The sequence below is a fragment of the Rhamphochromis sp. 'chilingali' genome, assembly GCF_963969265.1.
Source record: "Rhamphochromis sp. 'chilingali' genome assembly, chromosome: 2".
Classification (NCBI taxonomy): domain Eukaryota; kingdom Metazoa; phylum Chordata; class Actinopteri; order Cichliformes; family Cichlidae; genus Rhamphochromis; species Rhamphochromis sp. 'chilingali'.
In genome coordinates, this window is record NC_137930.1 from 65,614,706 (window position 1) to 65,633,646 (window position 18,941).

The window sequence follows — 18,941 nt, forward strand, 5'->3', positions numbered from 1 at the left end:
ATTCATCAGAAGCCCTAAACATCCTTTTAGTTATTCCAGCCTTTTCTGCCTTCATCCAGAAAAATCTTTCGAGGCAGTGCAACACCAAAGCGAAGGCAGGCAGAAATAATCTCAGAAATGGATACTGGAGGGGATGGAAATCTGCCCACACAGATATGGAGCAACCTTTTTGTGGTGTTACAGGGTTGAGGAACATTACAAGTTGAAGGCTTTACTGCACAGAGGGCAGCAAACTGCCAAGAACACCTTGTGAGTGATACAAGTGTGGCCCATTCTCCGCTCCTCTAAGCACCGATCCCTCCCCTCTGCCTGCCAACAGCATTGATTCCCCGGCTCTAAACAGCCTAACGCCCCCGCACGTTCTTGGCGAGGTTTGATACAGGCAGTAAGAAAAAGTTGAATATTCCATGTTTGAAGGCTGAATCCTCCACAGGCCTCCCCGTTTAGCTATGCCCACACTTGTTCCTCACTACATGCAAAGAGAACAGATATGGACATACTTGCATTAAAGATTCATTGTGCTTTTCAATTTCTTTTCCAGAACACTCAGGCTCTTAACTAATGTTTCACCAAACTGCACTCGTTCTTCTCAGTATCTCTGTGATTTACCTCAAGATGTGATCTTTAACGTGACAACAGTATTTTATCATAAAGTGTTTGGAAAGTTGAATTCTCTCCACTGTTAGGAGTAACCCTGTCTCCTTAGCTCACTGAGTGTTTTTATATATCTGGGTTTGCTTAGCAACATCTGTTCAAGGCACAATCCATCAATCAGATTAACTGTCAGTCAGACTGTCACAAGTAAACCCAGGTCTTACAAAGTCTGCCTCTGGAGAAGAGCTGGTATTCCTGTGCACTCCAACTCAGCTGAGAGCCTGCAAAAACATTCCTTCAGTTCAGGTCTCCATTGTTGTATTTGCAATAAGCAGATGAAAAGAAATTTCATTTTACCAACTGCCATGCTAGCAGAGACAGCTAAAATTTTTTCAGTAAACAACCACCACGGAGCACACCAGTAGAATTTCTCTAATATCACCCTTGCCACATCTAAGGACTTTGCAACAAGTTATTGCCACTTGGAAAGTAATATAATAACAGCACCATGCAAGTACACAATTATTTCATTTAAGTTTGACATTTCTCCCACGATAATTATTTGTTTTCTGGCACACTAATTCAGAAAAAAGTTCATGCCCCACTTCTCACAGCTCGCAATTTTTATTGATCAAGAGTCACGAAAATAAATTCAAAATTAATTTGACTTTACTAAAACTCAGTCTGTTACCCTCAACACTATTTTCTGTTTAGTCCTCTTACTAAATTATAGACCTTCAACTTAGTTTCACTTCATATTTTACTGTAGTCATCCAAATCCATTCTGTAGTGGCTCCTTGCCTTAACAGACCTGTTTGTGAACCCTTGCCTTCATGTAACCTCTCAACTAATCCCAGATTTAAAAATATGTCTTTAATATGAAATGTAAGTATTTATGAGAGCTGGGTTTGTCATATGTTGAGTCAGCATCAGTCTGCATCACTGCAACCTCCATGTTGATCACAACATGATGTGTGCTGGCCCAAAAAGCATTTTTCCCTTTATGTTGCTGCAGTTCCTCAAATGGCCACTTGAGGCTGGCTTTCATTCAACATCGCAGTGGCTACATGCATCTTTGGATTAAGTCTTGGATTTTTGGAATTTGATTGACCTCACACACCAGGAAAGAAAATGGGAATTCTGCTCTTCATATTCATTTTCAAGTTCCACAAACACAGTGCGGCCTTCCTCTGTTTTTTTTACGCTCTTCCTCGTCTTTATTTTTGACTCATGGAGTGTGAAGTTGAAACAGATAAAAAGTTTTATCCAGATTAAATCACAGACGGCCTGTGTAAACCTGCTGATTCCATTGGAAATAAAGGTAACCAGAGACTCTCATATGTAAGATAAGATAAGATAAGATAAGATAGAACTTTATTAATCCCTCGGGTGGGTTCCTCTGGGAAATTCGACTTCCAAAAAAAGCACAGCAACGACCGAAGTTACAGTTACAGAACTGTTATATATATATATATATACACACACACACACACACACACACACACACACACATATATAAATACAGAGACAAATATAAATAAAATATACAAAGGGGATAAATAGAATAAATAGGAATAAAAAATAAAAATACAAGTGAATTGCACATTTCAAGTATTGAGTCTATTGCACTGTTGACTATTTACAAAAAGTATTGCACAAGGTAACTGAAGCCCTGGTGTCAGCTCGACATTTTCATACGTTACAGGATACTTTGCTGTCATTTCCTCTGATGACTCACTAGAGTAACCAGTTTTGAGGAGAAGGAGAAGCCACCCAAGACCTCTTTTTACAATATTGTTCACATAACGTATTATCTCATTACTGTATTGTTCGACATGTTTAAAAAAAAGTGTAAACACAGTCATTTTTGTAGTAATAATTTTGGGTTTGTGCCCAACAAAAGAAAGTAATTATCATCAGCCAATGGATAAAGTTTAGAGACTGTGTGTTTTGGTTGTTTATCAGTTTTATCACCAGTATTTATGTGAAGCTAAGTTAAATGGCTTTAAGCCTTACATTTAACTGACAGACACAATAATGCTATCAGTCATTTCGTCAGACTGTTTGCCAAAAAATAAGCATATTTACAAAATTATGAAAACTCTACATTTAAACTGACTGGGATTTATTTTGTTTAACTTCAGATACTGAGAAAGCACAGCTTTAGTCAGCTGGGATGTTTATTTGTAATTTTTTTCAACCAATAGGGAGTTTCTTTTGTGTAATATTACTTGACTGTTAATGAGAGGTCACAATTGAATTCAACAATGCTGACCCCAATCAGACTTGGAGTCTCAACTAGTTTGATTGCTTATTATTCTGAAGCTTGCAGAATTCCTGACCTGGCATGCCACACTTGTCTCTCCACTGTCCTGCTCAGTGAGCCATTTACAAAGACGAGGATCATGTGGCATAAATTTGTCTCGCCAGTAGACAAATCCATCACTGGCTGCTTTCTATGAAGACTCCAACATTACAGAAGGAGCTCTACAGTGTTCCCATCCTGTTTGGCAATTTTGCAAGCCTTCATTTATTAAATTCAGGTGGGATGGGACGCATGCTGAGGTGCTTCACAGCAGGCAGAGCGAAAGAAATCAGCTGAGTGACACACATGATGATGAGAGGAAAGAAGAATGTGGGACAAGAGGGATGAGAAAAGCAGAGAGACAGATAACAGCAGAGAGGAGGAGAGAAAGAGCAGGAGGTGGAATGAGAAAGTTTACACACACCATCTGTGCATCAAAGGCGTGGCTGTGCTGGCTCTGACTTCACAATACGCGTCTGCGTGATTATTTTTGATCGAGAGATCTCTTGATTATGGATGGTCTCATTTTTACTTGCCTGTCTAGCGTGCTCTCACTTTTTTTATATCAGCTTTAATCTAACAGTATCTGCACATGACTGAGCAAGTCATCTGTGCTGTTTTGTTGTTGAACCCTGTGCAAAAAAATATTCTGCTTCCTAGCAAGGACTTTTAATTATCTTCTGTGTGGATGCAGGTATCTCAGCAGCATTCAGTGAAATTAAGAGTTTCTTTTTCTGCCACCAGTCAAGAGTCTCACGCACACAACTCTTGTGCTTCTCACATGCCAGAGGAGGCAATTAAATGAGATTTCAGGCCTAACCAGTTGATAGCTCTTGTTTGCATGAAAGACGAGATGTTTTCTTTTGTGTTGCATAAAAATGTAGATAAATAAAATGTAGCTTGTAAACATCACACAACAACTGTAATTACTCCATGGGATGAAAACCAGAATCATTATTGTGGGGCTTTTTCTCTCTCTAAAACACTTTGATCACACAGAAGTTTTACAATCTGACAGAGAGTGAGTATCATAGCATCAGCATCACGCCCACTGGTTTCTAGGGTATAGACTTCAAATCAAATCTACAAAAAGCCTTTGAGACGTCCAGAGGGGAGTAAGTTTTATTGAGAGCATTTGATTGGTCGTAGTCTTGCTCGAATTGCTCCTCTGAAACAACATACATAAATTCCTGCATGGCTGCAATCCAACCAGACACCTCCACATGTCTGGGTGTTGAGCAGACCGCTATTAGGAAAGATAAGCCCCAAGTGGCTCATCTCAGTCGGGTCTGTAACATCCCCCCCCCCCTCTGTTTTTGGAACCAAAGGCCCCCCTATGCAACCATTTCCCCTCTAGCGCTTTTGCTGTAAAATCAGCCCATCAGCAGTGCTCTCTGGTGCATAATTGGTGCCATTAGCACAAAGCATTGCACGCTCTCAGACACTGTGGCTAGACAGCAGCAATAGCGAGGTACCTTGCTCTCTCTCTCTCTCTTTATCCCACCAACTGTTTCACACTCACAGGGCTCGCAGCCATCACATTTGTGGGAGTAATGGGCCTGGCAAATTACAGCAGATTGGGCCTCAGCAGGCTCAGCCTGGCAGCCACCAGGGAACATTGAGCAGACATGCTGATTCCACTGAACATGGGTTCCTGATCGGAGAGAAAAAGCTGGCCTGGGAGTGTGGAGGGATCATGCTAACTTTGACCGGCTGTGGTTTTGATTGCTGCATTGGTGTGCGCGCACATGTGTGCTTACAAGACAGAGAAAACTTTAGATAATCTTCAAATCGAGAGTCGGGTCACACGTCTTGTTGTGCTGCAGAAGTTGAACGAGCCCAAGTGAACACACTCCGAGTAACAACTTTTCTAAACACAATTTCCTGGCTGGTTTCATTGATTATTTTTCTAACTTTAGTTCTGCTCTGTCACCGCGATGGCTCAGTTTGCTTCAACTCAAACACACAGACAGCACGGTCTGAGACAGACTTGCACTAGCAGCTCAAACACGCCCTCCTACACACACAGATGGTCTGAGAGATGCCTCTGCAATTAAGCTGATCCATTTAAAGTCTCACACTGTAACAAGCTGAAGGAAGCCTACTGCTGGATCTTGCTGCTCTCTGAGGCGTGCTGAATCCTCTGCGCTCTGTTGGGCCTCGAGGGTCTTTCTGTGTGACCGAGCCTTTTCTTAATTACACCTGAGAGCACAGAACAGCTGCTCCTCTGTCACATCTGCATCTCCATCAGTCAAGCCTATGAAGGGGTGTATGTAAAGCAAACTGGCAAAGATGTAACACCTTCTACCTCATGCCTCTCATTGTTTTTGCATTTTGCACTATTTGCACCACATTTCTCTGCAAATAGCTCTTCTTTTCCTCCTTCCAGCAGACATTGCTCATCTTGTCCTGAGAATATTCATGAAAAAAAAAAGAGTCACAATTAAGTTATTTTTAAAACAAATGATGAGGAAAGTCCAAATTTCATTTTCACTGTGGGTAATTCATAGCTCAACTTCCCAAATATGACACCTTTCATAAAGTTGGTTGATTTTTAGTGCATGTATTTTTAACACTTGGGATGTATTTTTAATAGAAGTGCTTCATCAGAGGGCTGTAAAAGTATCAATGTTAGCAAAGAGCAGAGAAGGTTTCAAAATTACATGAAAGTTGCATTAATTTTATGGAAATAATACCAGAACAGTTTATTTCATAGATGTGGCCTCTTCCTGCAGCTGCAGCATCAGATATTAGCTCAGTATCAAATTAAGAACAAAAACAGAATAAGATTTAATCTTTAGATACCAGCTGTGCAAATATTTCCTCACAGAAACCATATTTCTTCTTTGGATATATTGGCATTGCTGTGGAACATAAATATTTATCAGGGCTCCAAAAGGTTAAGTGTGTGGGAGTGATAGAATCTGGCAGCTGAAAATATTGCTGAAACAAAAAAAAAAAAAAAATCTCCAGGTTGTTTTCCAAGATCTGAGGCTTCAACACAGCTATTAAAATACTTTTACATCGCCATGGTGTTCTTGAAAATAATAAACAAAATGTAAATAATAAATATGACGTTGGATTATTTAACCCTTGATATTTCTTCATGTGTAGCTTTAAAGAGCTTCAATATATTGGTATATGCTTAAGGTAGCACACTTTCAACATATTACCTCAGTATTTTATGCCGGCATGGGAGGTGGTGATATGATTTTCTCACCCGCAGAGTCCACTTTAGGGCGAGACTGAGAAAGCAATTATTGAGTAAATATGCAACAGGAATAACAGTCGTCGTCTTGTTCTCTCATAAATACTGCATAATCAGCAGCCTTTGGGGCTAAAACATAATTCTCAACTGCCAAAAAAATTGGCATTTCTTAAGTGGCCAACTTAAAGCTTGCGCCACTAATAAAATGCAGAGCTTGACATGTATACCTGATACAAAAATGGTTTCGGTCTCTAATTTCTAAATTTGGGCTTACAGCAACAGTACAGACTGTAAAATTTTAAATTCATAACTCACACATTTAAATCATGTTCAGACTTGAAATTATTCATATATAAAAGTCACTTGAAATGACACGTGGGTGCTAACACAGTAATTTGTGCCACCTAGCCTTCAGGTGGTATCGGTGGTGGTGCTTTTTGGAGGCTTTTAAGTCCAATTACCTGGGTTACTGTTGGGCTATACAAAAAGCCAGTCCTGGAAGTCTATGCTCCAGCTTTGGTGAATGAAAGTCAGTACAGTAGGTATCTGTGTTGATGCAGAAAAGGCATGGTGAGGTCTTTTTCCATTGGGTGCAGAGCAGCTAAAAATACAGAATGGTAGCCTAGCAGTACAAAAAATTCAGTGCAGCAGAACATTTGATTTATTTACAGTTAAAATCAAGCTCAGGGACTTAAAAAAAAAAACAAGAGCTAAAACACTCCAAGTTAACAGTCCATATAGTATGTACATGCTGCAAATGCTCCAAGGCAGTTCTACAAACAAATTCATGGAAAAATACCACATCTTCCTTGATATCCAAATGTAAACTCCATCTTGTTTCTTCCTGTTGCTCTGCTGGGTTCCTGCGCCTTGACTCTTTTGTTGGCTGACCTTAACTGTCCTGAGCTTCCCTCCTCTAAGCAGGGAGGCTGAGCAGGCGTTAATAATTTCCTTTATTAGGAAGATGAGGGTAGAAAGTAACAACTTTTCAAAATAAAAGCATGCAACAAAACAACAACATGCAAATATGAAACCAAACTAATACAACACACAGAATAAAACATTAAAATTATACCCACACAAGCATTAACTGAACCAGCAGGACCTGTATGCAGTAGGTCCTTCTGGTTCCAAATATCCCGACATATTGGCAGCCAAAATTGAAATCCCCATGGGTTTCATATGCAGTCTGTGATACTGGAGGTTGCTGTGCTGTCCCAGATTTGATTTTAGTCATCCGAGGGTGCTTTGTACTTTGACCCTTGCAACCTTAAAGTAATGCTGCACTGCACTGATAGGAGGAAATGATTCAAATATCACAACAGATAAGGCACTTGAGCAAAATTTCCCTTTGTAGCTGACACTGCTTTTTTTTTTTTGTGCCTAAACCTGAATGAGGAGGTGGGTGCCACACCCATGAGTTAATCAACTGTGGTGCAAAGAATGAAAGCAGAGGAGCAACCAAAATAGGTACGTTTTATCTCATTTGTTTGAGCTGTATGAAAGCGTATGTGTGCACTCTACACTTTGTGGTTTTCAGGGAGTGTACAAATGAGCCGCTAGCTCTACCTTCATATTTATAATTTATAGTAAAAGCTTGATTTTCTCCATCACTAAATGAAGCACAAGACAGGATAAGTGATTGATTTTACACGTGTAAGACCAGTAATGTTTTCTTTTACTGGTGAAACAGTTAATACTGTTGACCATTATTTTAGCCACTGAGACTTATCGACAGCATATTAGTGGAGAAGCACCCTTTAAAATAATGTTATAACCTTGCCTCACTTTACAGCACAGATAAGATTCATTGTTCTGAGATCAATCAATGAAAACCTTATGGCCAAATTCATTGATGCAGCCATAAATGAAACACACAGCAGATGTGCAAGTTTACTTTGTATGCGGCAGGTCGTGAGCACGTCTGTAAGTGTTTTACTGATATAATAAAAATATTATTATATATTTTTCACTTTTATGATGATTTCTAATCATACACACGTAGGTTGGTTTCCCCGAGTTTGACAATAGCGAGCCTAGGGCAGAGGGACTTATGCATTATTAATGTCTAACCAGGACCCAGCGTTACCGAGAACCCGAGGGCGATCAGGAATGTTTCAGCGGCCTTGCTGTGGAGAAGCTCAGGGCTTATCGTGTGCCAACTGCTGCATATTAATTCTCAACATGATATTGATTGAGTAGATGATCAAAGTCCAGTATGACTGCAAGAAAGAGACCAGCATTTGTACTCTCTTTGTGGAAGTTCTTCTGGATGAACAAATCATCAGCAGGTAACATGATAACCATAATGAACAAGTTTCTACGTCCTGTTTTGAAAATATTTATTCAAATTCATGTGAGCTTGAAAAAAAAAAGAGACTCAGTTTTGTGAGCAAGGAACTGTGCCACTGCAGCAGCACCTCATATTTTCTTAAAACATAAACTTCCTCAGTATAATATCACGTTTAATAAAATGCACAGTTTAATCAATATAAACACAGTCAGCTAGTCAATAACGTGCAGTTTATAATCACTTTATACATTGTGTCTCATTTTGTGTTTCCCAAACAATAAACTGCAATATCGGATCAATACTGATATACACACTGCAGCAGTATACTGCTAAACTTGTTCAGGAGCTACAGATGACATTGACTGAATATTGCATATGTAATTGTATTCAATGAGTTTTACAACAGCAGCAGAATTTGCATACACACATGTGAGATATGCAAACGCAGATGTATCATCTAATCCATCTGGATATTTTGAGGAATAATTTTGTAACAAATTTTCATGGTTAAAAAACAACAACAATGTATTGCTCTGGTTTCATATATAATAACAATACATCATATGTTTAGTTACAGATGATGGAAGGTGATTGTCTCCCTGGGAATCATTACTGGACTCTGCTAGCATGTTGTAAGTCATTAACTGATTTCACAGCCTGCAGCTTTAATGTTTTGGTCCATTCTCATTTCTTTCATTAATCTGTTTTCCAGCAGCAGCTGTTTCCAGTAAGAGAAAAAAAAAAGCCCTACAAGCCCACTGTACGCTATCTGTTCAACACCAAACAACAAACCAAACAGCATTTAGCTGCTAAAGAGCCAGATATTTCCCTCAGGATTTCATGAAGAACAGAACTGAGCAGAAAGGAGAATGGATATTGAACTCACGATTATCAGACTTCAAATGATTGTTGAGGTATTTCTTGCCACTGTTTGCGCACATATGAAAATGCAATTAGTTAAACTATTAACCACTGAATTGTGGTGTGAACGTGTTAGCATTAACTGTAATGACATTCATTATGTGCAGCACAGTGAAAATGGAAGCACCCCAAAGAGAAAAATATTTACTTCTCTGAAGCCTTTGACATTGAAGCTTACAGGCACTTCCTGACTGCTGCTCCTCCTGTGATAGGCAACAAACAATCTGTTGACAGCAGAGTAGCCCAACTGGTTTTTAGTCATCATTTAATGTTGCATTAGAGCCATGCAACATTTTTTGCACCATCAGATAAATTGAAAACATGATAGCTATGATCCTTTTGCACTTCACTGGCTGCTTGTTCTGTACACTAAACATGAAGTAAAAAGAAAAATCTCTTATTTTTCCACGTTTTCAGTCTTAAGTAAAAACAGGATGTTGAAATTATATTTTATTTTAACAAATCTATAGTCATCAGCGACTGACAAGGAAATAACATAATAAAGAAAATAACATAAAGGCAAACTGAAAGCATAAATACTACTTTTTCATAATAATCAACTGGTGAAAATAGTTACACATTTGTACAGATTTTACAGCACAGTGTGCATCAGGTGGATATTAAAATGTCTTGCAGCTATTTTGCAAAAGCTGAGCAACATTAATCAGATGCAGTTAACCTTTCAGAACAGCTAGGATACGTATCCATCTTTATGTCTGGTTTTGCTGGTTTTCTCTTTGACCTCTTCTTCACCACCACTATTGTGACAATCACTCCAGCTACCAGCAGCAGCAGCACCACTACTGCCACCACAACATACGGCATATGCGGTGGTGGAGGACTGCTGGGTAAATTCAAAGTGATCTCCTGTTTGAAAATGCATTCCAGAGACTCTGTCCACTCGTTGTCCATTTCATCTTCTTCGGTACCTTTGTCATCATATTCTGTATCATAATCCGTATAATTCCCTGTGAAATCCAGGGTTTTAACAACAGCACACAAGTACTTCCCTCCATCTGACACCTTCAGGTCGTTGATGGTCAGCAAAGTCCCATCCTCAGATAGAGTCACTCTGCCTCGTAGATCTTTAGGGATGGGAACAGTTTTGTCCTGTGAGTCGTGGATGATCTCATAGTGCCCTGTAAGTCCATAGCGGTGCCACTGCACTATAGCTGAAACATCTTGGCCACAATCACACATCAGGGAGACATTTTCACCTTCATCAGCAACTTTTTCTTGGAGTTTGTTTTTGGGGCAAAGAAACAATGTATAATGCATCTCACGTGAGGGGGAGATGCATGAATAGTCTCCAGTGTAGTCTGCAGAGATGGCAGGTATAACCAGTGAGAAGTCATCAGCTGATATGTACATTGGACTGCCCCTCGTGTTACCATCAATTCTTCCCAGTGGAGTTTCCCACGCCTGGTCACCCTCATCAATAGAACAATTTAGAAGCACTCTGTCCCCCAGTGAGACAAAAACGTCCTTGCTTTCACTCTCATCTGGTGGGTGCATGGTTTGGAAACTAAGACAGTTGATACCTTTCATCACAAGACACTTAAAGTGTGTGGTTTTCTGTAACGTGTTGTTGAACACGAGCAATGCACCGTTGTCTCTTACATCTACCACACCTGCAAGCTCCTTCACCAGAGGCTTCAGGGAAACACTGCTATCCAGGAAGAGTGTGGGCTCATAAGACGGATACATTTCATGGTACCAGCGTACAGATGTTCCCTCAGAGCCAATAGCATTGTTATTGCACAAGATCTCAGTCCCTTTACCGTCTTTATTTACAATTATGTCTTCAGATTCAATCTGCTCCTTACATACAGTGAGCTGCTGTGTCTTCTGGTTGATTATCGTCTGGTTCTTCCAACATTCCCTCCTATAAATCCCAGAGTCCAAGTGAGTGAGGTTACTGATTTGAAACCCGAGCAGGCTGGGATCGTCACTGATGTGGGTACGACCCTGTAGGTCTGCAGGTGGTGTGTTGGGCATGTTCTTGTTTGAAGAGTTGCCAAGCAGTTGGTCTCCCTCTGAAGCAGATCTATAAACAACAATATAATCCATTCCGAAACAGTATCCCATCTCAATAACTTCGCGCTCTGCCCTGACAGCAGGTTCTGGGTTGTCACTGTAGACCTCATGAAGGAGGAGGAGAAGGAAAAGCAGGAACTCTGTAAAGTTGATGCAGGTCATGTTGTCTGTTTCTCCCAGGTGACTCTGAAAAGTGCAAAGCCTGTTTCACTTTGGTGTGACACTTTTGTCCCGCCTCCAGCCAACATCAGTTTCCACCTCTTCCACATTCTTCCTTAAACACATACTCAGCCTCAGAGCGACAGACATTACAACACACGCAAACTTTCACACTGTTATGCGCATACAAAGACAGATATATACATGCACATACATGTACGTTTGCTTTATGGGCAATAAGAGCAGGTGGAAAAGCATTACAGTTATAAAGTCATTTATTTGATTTTGACAAGGCTGAGTCAACAAAGTTAAAGGAAAGCCAGGGGACAGAAAATAAAAAGCTGCAATCCTGGTTGCTCATTAACAGTGTTGATGTGCAGTTGGACAGGTTTTCATTTAGCTGTGGGTGCGGTCTGTCGCTATGGAGGGAGTGTTTCTTTCACGCAAGCTTGATTGCAAACTTTCAAATGCATGCACTGCAAGATTTGTGTACCATCATATTCCTATTGAGTGAGCAGACTAATCTGAACTAAATCTAAATGTCTCAGGTAACCTGTAGAAGCAGATAAAGTTTCTAGTACATCGCAGCTCTCTTTATCTTTTGTCACTGCGAGACAGCACGAAATATGAATCCATTGCTTTGTCAGTTTATTACTCAAGTGAAGTTAAAAGTGTTAAATGTGTTAATACAGAATGGTTTGTTTGCTTGGCCAGTCCTCTGCCCAGTTTTTTTCGTTTTTTAAAAATCAGTCCTTGAGCTGCTATCATCCTGCCAGTCACAGCTATGATTTCACTTATTATATCACTGCATTCATACATGTCATCAGTGATGAGGTTTATTAACCTGATGAACAGCGCATTTCTGAAATACAACACTTCTCACTAGCAATATGTTCTTAAACACTGCGTCTGCAGCTCACAATGTGAAGCTGACTTTCTATTTTACAACACTGTAAAGTTGATAAAACAATCACGGCTTATCTTTGCGTGTGCTGTATAAATCTCACAGTAAAGCACGCTCTATCTTTCGATATCTTTCTTTCACAGTGTCTCAGGTTGTAAATGTCATTGTTTGTTATAGTAGGTGGAGGACAGAGTGTGATCATATCAATGGGAAAATCCCTTACCTGTGTGGAAAACAGGTTAGGTGCTGGTTTTAATAGAAATATTGATGTCTGTAAGACAAGACGGGGTCTGGTCAATTTGGGCAAAGATAAGCAAAAGAGACTGACTTTCCCAGGATTCCCATCATTGGGAAAACTGATGAATGATAGTTTCTCTCAGGGAAGCCAGTGTCTAAAAGATACAAATTGCCCCAGCAGGTACAGATGAAAAAAAAAAAGAATCTCCACTTTGTCTCTGATGGTGCTGTTTTTCTTCATGTTGTGGTGATTGTAACTTGGTCACAGCTGTGTCTTTTTAACATTTGTTCCTCCCTATAGCACCACTTTTAAACAATAGAAAATAACAGTAAGTATGTGGCAATATAGTTGTTTTAAGTTTTGGCACGCTACACACACACAAACTAGACATTTATCACTAGAGCTTTGCAGGAATCAACAGTCTCTGTTCCATTTAAGCATTGGCTTGATCGATGTGTCTCTTTATTTTGATTTCATAATTTTTCTAAATCCCTGTTTATGTATTAAATTCCTCATTCCTGCTGCTACAAGAGAAGCATTGTTGCAAAGAAGGTTAGATAAATGAATGCATAGCTCAAACTCAGTGAAACAGTTAACAGGTTGACTGGAAATAGAAGGAGACTGAAAGGGACTGTTTATTCTGCAGGATGAGGCTCACTTGTTGATTTGATTCACTGCTGAAGAGAGTTCCTTCCCATGACGCTCAAGTAAACCAGTAGGGATTTTTAAAAAAATCTAAACCACTGTTACTGCACTTGTGTTTGGACACAACTTAACAAACCTGCAGGTGCACTGTGATGACCAGCTTACTCCTGTGAGCATACTGGGTTATACAAAATCTCTTTTCCTTTCAGATATCACGATCATCTGTTTACTACTTTATGAACTATAATGAACATAGATACTCACTTAGCAGCAGCAGCAGAACAGCTTGCAGAGCTGGTGATCAAGCATCATGATTAAGCACTTACTGCAAGGAAACTCCTGTGTGTTCAGCTTGGCACTGATTACATTCATCAGAGTCCCACATGCTGCAGGGTTTTAGCAGCACACAAGCAACTGTTTGAGATACAGATTTTTGGCAAAATAATTAGCGTTAGCACATGAAATAAAACAACACACTTCTACCCTGACCTGTATGTAAAAGAAATTTCTTAGGTTTCAATTGAACTTATAGCTAGTTGCCTTCCTTTGCAGTACCAGTCATGGCCTCAGTGTGTCGCTGTGACACACCACACAACACAGGCTGCACACTAAAAAACAGCAAAGATCACATCCTCTGGTGGCTACTAAAGGTAATTCATTTTGCAAATATTTTCTTATACTTTCCAAAACCTATTTACACATCTCTGTCCAATAACTTATGATAAATGAGTGGGTACACCACATGATACATGCTAACAGTCCAGTGGGACTGCTTGTCTATTCTAGGTGCTAGTGGGCATGCTTTGTACCCCGCAGTTAGGGTTAGCGCTGGGCAAGTGGGAAACCCTGGATTTAACTGAATTCAGAAAAATATAAGTAGACAGATAAGTTTAAATTTATATCAACTAAGATTGAACCTAATGTTGTCCATGAACACTACAGCCTGCTCACCAGTCCAGCAAAGTGGATTACTGTAAACATTTCCATAATATAACAAGCTAACTAGTTTAGCCTCCACTAAATTGCCTAGTACTTTCATGCAACGTTTTAATAACGCAAAATTATATTTCAATATGTTTTTCAAACCTTTCACATTATGAATACCTTTGAAAATAACCTCAAATCTTCATTTCCTGACCTCTTTTTCTCACTCTCTTCTCTTTTGAGCTGTTTGAAACATTAGAAATAACCTTTCAAACATGGACTCTGTTTATGTTCACTCATCTTCTTTAGCACTATTCATAGCCCTCACATAGACGCTTAAGTTCCACAAGAACAGCTTTACTGACATTTGCAGGTTGAACACGTCACAGTAAGGAGAAGAACAAATGAATTCACTGAGGGTGTAAACCTGGTGTAGGATGACATTACTTTCTTAGAACTGAACAATTATCTCTATATTGTTATCAGATGCGATTATTCATTAACAGAAGGTACTGGAATGCTGTTTCAGATATAAAGGGGCTTATTTAATCCCTCTTTATTTCTAGCATGAGTCTTCAATCAAAATACTCTAAACTTTCTGAGAAGATGTAACTGATACATTTAATTAATGTCGTGGTTCTGGGTCATTTGAGCCAGCATTTTGAGTTTTTATGTTGTAAGGTTTTAGTTTTCTATGATTCAGTATTGAGTTTCGGTTCCCTTTTATTTTCTGAGGTTATTTGTATTTCATGCTTTCTTGTCGCGGTCTCATTCCGTTTCCTCTCCGAGTCCCTCATGTCCTCTGTGTCATGTTGGTGTGTCTCGTCTTGCTTCCCTGAGTACACGTTCCACTCCTTTCATTCATTCCTTGTTCCCAGCTCCTGTGTCAACTTGTGTGTTTTAGTCTACATCTTAGTGTTTCCTGTTTTACTTTGACAGTCTCACGTCCTATGTGCAGTGTGTTTTACTTTGCTTCCTCTGTGTCATTATGTCTATTCGTCCCAGGGGTGTTCCCATGTGTTTCCACTTCCCTCATCACCCCTCTGTGTATTTATTGGCTGTGTCAAAATTCAGGGGTAGCATGCTTTGAAGGACCCACCCAACCTACTATGTAGGGCGGTTCCTTCGAAGGCAATGTCTTCTAGCCTTCGTTTAAGTCCACCCTTACTAAGTCCTAACCCTTACCGGGCAAAAAATTTAAAATGTCGCTCCATTTTTTGTGCATTTTTAATTCTTGAGGAGCTAGAAAAACTTTATTGTCGTCGCCGGCATGTTTTGTACCTTAGGCTTATCAGAGACAATCATATCCAGGGAAAATAATTTTCCTTAATCTACACACATTTAGAAATAACTTAGCTAGTTTCATGGATAATTTCAGTGACTGAATGATTGCCGGTCATTCGTACACATTTACTGTAATATATAAAATATGTAAACTAAATCTCTTTGAAACTTATAGAAGAACATTTTCTATTGCTATTTTTTTCTATTATTTATTTGATCCTGTAACTTATTTGTGTGAATAGATGGACTGTAAAAATGTAATAAAGCTGAAAACAGGGTTATCTTTGAGGTCACAAAAAGGCTTAGTTAAGTCTTTTCACAGCGTGTTAGTATATGTTACCTAAGCTTAATAATCAGAATAATGCTTTGATCTCTTAAAATAAATGAAATCATACATTTCTATCAAAACTGTTTATGTTGTTCTCCACCTTTTCCTTAACCAGACCAGACCCTGCACTGCAGGATTAACCTGAGTGTCCCAGTCCTGGACCGTTTTTTAACCAGGAGGACCCCAGGCCTGATTTTTGTTGATGTATTATAAATATTCTTGTTTTGTTGTTATTTACTTTATTCTCAACAAATAAACCTCCATTTAAAATTGTTCAAAGTTAGCATTATGTTCATCCATGTTAAAAAAAAAAAACGTCGCCAGGTTAAGAGTCAGAGCAGCTCGGGCCAAACGATGAAATACTTGGCATAGGATTTGCAAATGATCTTGCCATGTTTCAGTGTAAACCACCAGATCATCCAAATAGGCACTGCAGTTGGAGAGTCCACTCAAAATATTATTTATCAGCCTGTGAAAGGTATGCATTACACATACCAAATGCCATGACAGTATACTGTAAAAACTCATCAGGTGTCACAAAGGCTGAAATGTTAGAGGCACGTTCAGGAAAGGGGACTTGCCAGTAACCTTTAAGGAGGTCCAATTTAGTTACATACCTCACCAAATTCTACATAAGTTTGATTGGGAAGTTTCCTCTGTTGGCAAAACATCTGTCTATAAGCTTCAGGGACCAATTCATAAGCTTGCAAGCCAGCTGCTTTAACACTCAGATAATTTAGACTTTATTTTAAAGGAAGTGCAGCAAACACCTCTTAAGCTTTGAGAGACAGTTTGTACTGTAACAAAAGGGGCCAAATATCACTAGGACACTGCAAAGCACCAACAATGCGTTCAAATGCTGCAAAATATGAATCAACTTCAGCTTCCGTAAAAGTGGGCACTAGAGAAATACACTTACTGACATCAAATGCAGTACCAGACATGGAAGTGGAACCTGGAGAGTCAGCAGAGGCAGATGAGGCTTGTGGCTGGGACTCAAGCTTACGCAGCCTTACAGCTTTGTCTGTATCAGAGGTTCCCAAAGTGTGTTGCCCGGTCCCTATGTGGGGTGCAGAGCCATTGCAGGGGAAAGGGGGAAAAAAAAAAAAAGAATGCTTGGACACTGCTAGCAGAATGGACATGTTTTTGACGGGGCTCCCACACGTCACAATAACGTGGCGCACAGCGTGACGTGAAAAAAGGCACATACCTTTGACGTTGCGTGACGGACTCTGTATGGGCTTTTGGAGTTGACATCCCGTCGCAGTGCATTGTGGGAGCCCGGCACCATTTTAGCAGGCCACGAATCAAAACAAAGGACCCGGCCTTCACGGTCTACGTGGGCCGGGTCCTCAGAAGGTCGGGTAGGCCGGAAGTAAACAGCTGTGGAATTGGACGATCTAGCCTTCTGGTGGAGTTTAATAAACTGGCCGTCTGCTCCTTGCTATCTAAAATATAACAGGACACTGGCGTAAATTCTATCTCACACTTCTGTTTAATCAGCTTTCTGTTTGACGTTTTTTCAGCTGTGTGAAAACCAAGGAGGAACCCACCCGGGGGATTAATAAAGTTTTATTTTATTTAATCTAATCTAATAACTTTAATCTCAGCCAAACCGATTTACTTACAAACAAATAAAACACTGAAAAAAGACAAACAATAACATTTTTAGGTTGTCTAAGTGACTTATATATAACGTTTAACCTGAGTAGCGAAAGTCCGCGGTGATCTGAAAACGATGTGCCGGGCGTTGTGCCGTTCTCGGCAGCTTCAGTGACCCTCGAGTTCCCGGCTAGCTATCGAGCTGGTGGGTAACGAAAACGTCGAAGCGCTTTTGCAAATATGCGATGTCTTAATACACCGAGCAGATATTTGAAGTTTACAAATTGAAGTTTGAAAATATGTTAAAAGTTTATTTTGTGAACCAGAAAGATTAATAAGAGTCATTTTAAAACTTAGTAGCGGCCGACATTGCCGGAAACTAGAGTTTGGCTGGGCCGTGCTATGAATTCTGGGATATGGTGGGCCACGAAGGACATACCCGACCCATCCTTCAAATTCGGGGAAAAAGAGGACGCATTTGTCGGCTGCATTCGGAGGAGTCTACAAATTTGGACAGCCTTCGGCACATCGCTGTGAAGTAATCGGTCTACAAATGTGTCCTCGGGAGGATGCAGCCCATGAATTTGGACACGACCAAACACACTGTGTTGGAAGGAAGATTGCTACGAACCATACTTAAAAGCAGCTCAAAAGAAAAAGGACGTTATAGAGACAGATTACGTCCGGATGCAAAGAGGCGATACTTGCAAAAAATAACGTGCATTGGAAATGTGGACCCGTATGAAATACGGCAGTGGACTAGAAACCCTGAAGACCAACCGCGATTGACTTAGCCTGTTATATTTTCCTACCTTGTCTGTGGAGTCAGCGCATACACAGCGAACTAATTTCTCAAATATAAATGTCTGGAGGCGCACATCCAATTCACCAAGGACTGGGTACAAGATTTATCTATTTTTAAGCCTCCACGTCGTGAATTCGTCGTCATTCAAACAAAGGTAAGTCAGCTTGAGTACTGCGAGTCAAATGCGTTTGATTTCCTCCCGAACATTCAGATTAGTGCAGCATAAATTCATTCATGAGGGGGAAATAACAGTGAGAACATGTTGAGGCTCTGTTAGATGGATAACATAGTGAGTGAGTTCAGTGCATTGATGTGACATTGTCCTGAAGCATTTAGTCATTCTCTATGGTTAAAAAAACTGCACTAATTAATTCACATTTATTATAAATAATCCTAATTATACATATTGCTTCAGTGTTTATGTCCCGTGTAACTAAAAATACATTCTATTTTGGTTTTATACATTGATCAATGACCTGCAGAATCTCCTTATCATATTAAGTGATTCATAATTGTCACTTAAAGTCGAACTTTATGTGTAATTATTGTTGGGGATTTTAACATCGATGTGGACAACGCTCAGGACAAAGGGACCAAAGACCTGAGTAACACTCTGGGCAACTTTGGGCTGACTCAGCATGTAACAGAGGCCACACATAATAGAGGACACACTCTTGACCTACTGATCTCCAAG

The 18,941-nt window shown here is 39.9% G+C and overlaps 1 protein-coding gene and 1 long non-coding RNA gene across 2 annotated transcripts in view; one reads left to right on the forward strand and one right to left on the reverse strand.

Annotated features, from left to right (window-relative positions):
- The window catches only part of amn1 (antagonist of mitotic exit network 1 homolog), a 109,185-nt gene extending 96,088 nt beyond the window's left edge, over window positions 1-13,097 (forward strand). The window contains exon 5 of the mRNA XM_080875788.1: window positions 13,087-13,097. The gene's annotated coding sequence lies outside the window, so the exon portion shown is untranslated. The remainder of the gene's footprint in view (window positions 1-13,086) is intronic.
- Window positions 4,296-6,989, reverse strand: LOC308392109. The gene is made up of 4 exons (XR_013970758.1): window positions 6,907-6,989; window positions 6,569-6,653; window positions 6,073-6,144; window positions 4,296-5,308 (listed from the first exon to the last, which is right to left on the reverse strand). It is a non-coding gene; the product is annotated as an uncharacterized lncRNA (long non-coding RNA).
- Window positions 13,098-18,941: the final 5,844 nt, after the last annotated feature.